Below are 6,000 nucleotides of genomic sequence, written 5' to 3' on the forward strand. Positions count from 1 at the left end.
CAACATCATGAAGAGTAAAAGAGCTAGAAATACTAGAAAGAAGTTTTTAAGAAACCACAGTAGTCTCCTAGGGGAAAATTGAAAGTACCGGTTGGACGCGTGCCTTTTATTTTCCCTTTGCTTTGTTTCTGACAGCCTGCACTCCATTTATAACTGCTTGAGTTTTGATTCAATTAGATTTGACAAGATTGATGTCCCAGGGATGCAGAGAGGCCTGCTTGTGACTATATACTGCTGCTGGGGCATAAAGTATAAAGATCACTAATAAAAAATAAAAGACCTAGAGAAAAATGTCATTCCATGTCAGTGGTTTCAGGACAGGTTGGAAAACTGCAATGATCTTGTTTACATGACTTTCTGCCCATGTTCACATTGATAGCATGGGAAAGTAGAGGGAAGGGGGAAGGATACAAAGCAGAAATGAGGAGAAAAGAGAGAAAGAGATGGATGAAGAAAGGAAAGGAAGAGTAGATGGAAAGTGAGAAACGATAAAGAGATGGAGGGAGGTGGGAGGTAGATGCCCTACTAAGACAAGGAGACAATATGCCATTAAGTTTATTAAGTCTTTTCTGGGCATACTATACTCTAGACCACATGTTATTTTTTTTTCAAATTTATGGATTTTAAGATACTTATTATTAAGAAACAGGATCCCATGTAGTCTAAGCTACCCTTAAACTTATATAGCTGACATGACCTTGATCTTCTGATCTCCTCTTTCTACATGTTAGTGGGGATAAAATCCTGGGTCTCATACATTACATAAAACACTTTTATCAATGGAGCTCCATTTTGAGTTTCTTTATTTGCAGCAAGAAACTTATTTTCCTATGTAATCTCTTAACTATCTATGATGAGAGGTGATATATGCTATAAATGTTGGCAATTTGCCAACTCTTTTGGGAGGAGAGGGCACTGAGGCCTATAAGACAAGGGGGAAGAAAGTTGAAAACAATAGCCAAGATCCTTCCAATACCACACACACACACACACACACACACACACACATACACACACACAAAACTACTACTACTACTACTACTACTACTACTACTACACTCTTCATATTTTCAAACAAAAAGTCCATTCAAATTAGTGAAGGTACTAGAAGGTAAGGGAGTCAGTCTCCTGACAGTCTTAAGGATTCTGTATTCTAAGCTAATAGATTTTACTTCATTTTTATCTCAAGGGCAATGTGGACTACCTGGTGAGATTTGAGGACTAATTCTTTAAAAAAGAATTTCTAGTAAATGTGCAGCAATAAGATTGAGGCGAATCAATATTTGAGTAATCAATAGTTATCTGACAGATGAGAGCTGTTTTATTTATTTCTTTGTTGGAGAATTCTACTAAGCTTAAAAGAATAAACAGCACCAATCCTAGAAAGAATCCAGTTGTCAAATTGTCCATTTAGGGAAGGGCAGATAAACAAAATATGGCACATTCAGACACTGTTCACTGTTGAAATGTGAAAATTGGGGTTGGGGAGACACTCTGCTGTTAAGAGTTCCAGACTCAGTACCCATGCTAAGATTCTCACAACTGCCACACCCACCAGCTGTATAGTAGCTGATATCTGTCTCTGTATTCTCCATTGGACTTTGAGGCACGGTGTGGTGTGCACATGTACAGATACATACACACAGAAACACACAGACACACAGTCACCACACACACAGTAAACAATTAAAATAAATGTTTTATAAAATAGTGAACTCTACCACAATGTTAGACGTTATGATAAGTAAACGAATTTAAAAGAAGAGACAAATGTTGTCTAATTCCAATTGTATAGGGGATTCCTGTATTTGGAGTAATGATGGCAAATTGAGTGTAGGTAGTCTCTGAAGGTTTGTTGGGATGGAGGCAATGAAGAATTATGATTTAACACAGTCTCCCTGTTATTAGAGGAGAATAAGAATTATTGTGGCAATGCACAGTGGTGATGTCTTTGTGACAAGAGGACTATGTTTGACACTACTGGAACAGACATAACATGGGAAAGGGAGCGATGTCTCAGGGGGTATGAACAGGTGCTGCTGTCTCAAATGACCTGAGTTTGTTCCCAGCAGCCACCTCAGGTGCTTGAAACCACCTGTAACTCTAGCTCAAGTGATTCAATTTCGTTTTCTGGCACCTGTCTACATGTGGGACACACATTTAAAACATATGAAATGTTAAATATTATTGTTTTATAGCTGCTAAAATGTTGAATTGTTTTTCATAGTTACAAAATGAAAGGAACATTGAATTGGTGTCAGATAAACAGATTCATTAGTTTCAGCACAGTCACTGTGAGTTCTGTGGCACTTAGAAAACCTCTGAAACTCTAATGGCCCTAGTTCTTCCATATGAAATAGGAACATGAAAAGCAGTCTGTCTAAGTGGTGTGAAGGACTAAAGAGGATCTTCTGCACACAACGCCTAATAAAGCTTCTCACTTGCCTATATTTGATTAATCATTACAAAGCAAAGGGACTGTGGTGGTTGAAAGAAAATGTCCCCCATAGGCTCACAGGGAGTTATAAAACTAGTAGATGCAGCCTTGCTGGATTAAGTGTGGCTTTGTTTGAGGAAGGACATTTCATTGTCACTTCCGGTAGTTCTAGATGTAGAACTCTTGGCTACCTCTTCAGCACCATGTCTGCCTGCACAACACCATGCTTTGCACCATGACAAATGGACTAAACATCTGAACTGCCAGCCAGCCCCAGTTAAATGTTTTCCTGTATAAAATTTGCTCTTGTCATGGCATGTCTTCACATCAATAGAAATCCATGATAAGACAAAGGCTATATGAATTAAAAGTCAAGAGACAATTGGTGAGCTGGGTTAGCAGGTAGAGTCACTTGTCACCAAGCCTAATGACTTGTTTGGTCCTTAGGACCCATATGATGAACGGAGATAACTCACTTTCTTACATTGTCCATTGAACTCTGACCATGGTATGTGTGTGTATAAAAAGACATCAAATAAGTTAATAAATAAAAATTTAACGTTGTTTAAAGACAAAATATTTCATATTTCTACTCAAAGTGGGGAGTGACTCAAGCAGATATTAATGATGATTGTATACACTGTACAAAACAGGATAAAAGATGCCTACGTTATGAATGACAAGATGGGTTATATAATTGTGTCCCATCCCACACCACAGTTTTATTCTATTGCCTTTATAGACAAGCTTATCCTTTTGTAAACATGGAGTTACAGTCTCGGGTTCTGGGTACTTCCCTCTGTTGATAAAATGAGTAAAAGTCAGGGAAAGTTCAAGGCAAACAAAAAAATAAGGTTTATTTGCAAACTATATAGACTCTTTGGAAATAGTAAGCATCAGAGCTGGGAGTTCACTGATGTCAAGGGAGTTTCAGGATTGTCTTGATTTCAACTACTCCCTCCCAGTTACCCTTTTTCTCTACTTTTTTGATCCTAAAGTGTGTAAGTACACTTTCCAACAAGGGCTTAAGTCTACTGCTTCTGCCACATGTGCCTGATATGGTCCCCTGTCTTTGTATACAAGCTTAAAAACAGTCATAATAGGGATTCCACCTTAAGACATCAGTACAGAAATGCCTTACTATTATAAACTGAAGAATGAACTAATTAAAGTAATTGAATATTATATTTTCAAAGCTTTTAGACTAATCTGACCTCATATCTGAATCAAGCAACTTTAAAACTGAAGATGTATTTTACATATTTTCAGAGGATTTGTTCCATTAATACTGGGTAACAATGGAAGAGCCAGGAAGCAGAATGTTAAAAACGTGAGAGGAGGTGAGACACAGTCTTCAAGGACCTCGTTCTGGTGACTTACTTCCACTAGCTTGGTCTTACCTCTTTGTCTTTTACCACCTGCTGGTAATGGCATCATATGAATTCATGAGGATTAATCTAGACTTGGGATTTAACTTTGTGGTAACATACTTCTATAATGTGTACAGCGCCCTCAGGTCAATCCCTAGCATCACAAAAATGATGTGGATAGAGGTAGCTAGCGAGCTAGAGTTCTGTTCATTGTTGTTCAGTATGGATCAGAGAATCATTTATGACAGCTATAATTTGAGGTTTGAATGACTAAGTTTATGAAACATATAGGAAACCCAAGTGAGAGATCAATAACAAGTGATGTATAGATGATTTAAAGATAGATAGATAGATAGATACAGATGAAAGGATAGACTGCAAACAGCATCAAATATTGTGATCAAAAAAAAAAAAAAAACAGAAGAAATCAATGGGCAAACCCCACTGAGGCTATCATCTGGAGTTCATGCTAGGGAAAGTTTCAGGACAGAGCAGTCTCCTGTCCAATGAGGCTTCAAAGTGAAAGAACTTTTAACAACAAGTGGAAGTGATTCCATAAAATCTGGTGCTCACAATATCGAGGAGAAGCTGACTGGAGAAGTTGAAGCTGTCAACTGGACTTCCCTATTGAGCTTTCTTTCTCCCTATGGTTCAGTTTCCTGTGCTGACCTCACACCTCCTTCTTCCTCTGTATCTTGAAATCCAGTAGCACCCACTAATGGTTCATCTTCTGGCTGTTTTTAAGTACACAATAGATTGTCTTTCCTCGAGTTATTTTATTGTTTTCTTCCTTCTCTGTCACAGAAATGAGAGACATGAGGCATATGATTCCCAGGCAAGGGGTGTTAGAGGACACTTTGAGACAAACATGTTTTGATCCAAGATGGAGGCCAGATGGCAGTGCCACTTTATGAGCTACCTTCTTGGTGAGTTTAAATGACAGGACAGTTTAATAGTTAAATAGATATTAAATTTGTGATTTGATCCTCTCTGAAAATGTCAACACAGGCTTACACCAAGGCATGACCTCTAAATTCCCTAAGTGTTTCTCATTCCATTCAAGTTGACAATAGTGACTGTCACAAATATTGTTTTTACTTGAATGACATGAAGACTACAGAAGAACTTCCCTTAAATTAGGTGACTGACATTTCAAATAACCATTCTTTCAAATGCTTTTCTTACTAGGTGTTTTGTCAAATATTTTGCCCTTTTCTTTGGCTACTGGAAAGGTCAGGGTTGTACTTTAGATTCTGCATTGACTTACAATAGGGAGAACTTTCTTCGAATCAATTCTAGTATTTCATTTTTGTTTGTCACTGGTATTATATCATTTTTCACTTATCCACATATATATAGATACACACAGTGAATGCAAAATTATTAGTGGTTATATAAATTTTTATGCATTTTGAAACTATCTCATTTGTCTTGTAGTAACAAATATTTTCGTATTTCTGCACACATACGTCATGAGACATACGAAGACTACATTAAAACAAAAGCAAAATAGAATCAGGTCCATTGCATTGAGATGAGCTCTTTTCACATTGCCTGAGTCAGAGAAGCAACAGAAGGAGGGAATGAGCAAAGCATCATGATGAAGAATATTAAACTTCAATGTTTCTGTTGCTATAATTTCTCAGAGTCAGCCTTACTGATAGGGTGGTTGCTCCCTAACTTACCTTACTCTGAAGCAAGAAAGTACACCATTATAAGCAAATAATGCAGATAGACATTCCTCAAATGAAGACATATAAATGACTAATGATATCTGGAAAGATGCTAAATATAAGAGGAATTCAAGTTAAAGCCATAGTTAGGTTAATTTCTTATGCCTGTTGAGATGGTTGCTATCAAAAAGATGAAAAATGAACAGGAAAGATAGCTCTTTTAGCAAAGGATTTGCTGCCCAAACATGATGACCAAGGTTCAGATCCCTGTCACCTGTAGAATAAAAACTTTAGGCATGCTGGCATTCATCTATAATCCCAACCCTGGGAAGTGGAGACAAGAGAACCCCTGGGTCTTTTGAGCCTACCAGTCTATCCAAATTAATGAAGTACAGGTTCAGTGGATGACTCCATGTCAACAAGAAAGTGGAAAAGAATAAAAAGATGATCCAACAATTTCCCATAAATACAAAGTAAAGGAAATTGGCATGCTTAAAAGACAATTCCAGACCCCCCCCCC

This window comes from Alexandromys fortis, unplaced genomic scaffold (genome assembly GCF_014885135.2).
Source record: "Alexandromys fortis isolate MF-2015 unplaced genomic scaffold, M_Fortis_MF-2015_v1.1 scaffold_236, whole genome shotgun sequence".
Lineage (NCBI taxonomy): Eukaryota > Metazoa > Chordata > Mammalia > Rodentia > Cricetidae > Alexandromys > Alexandromys fortis.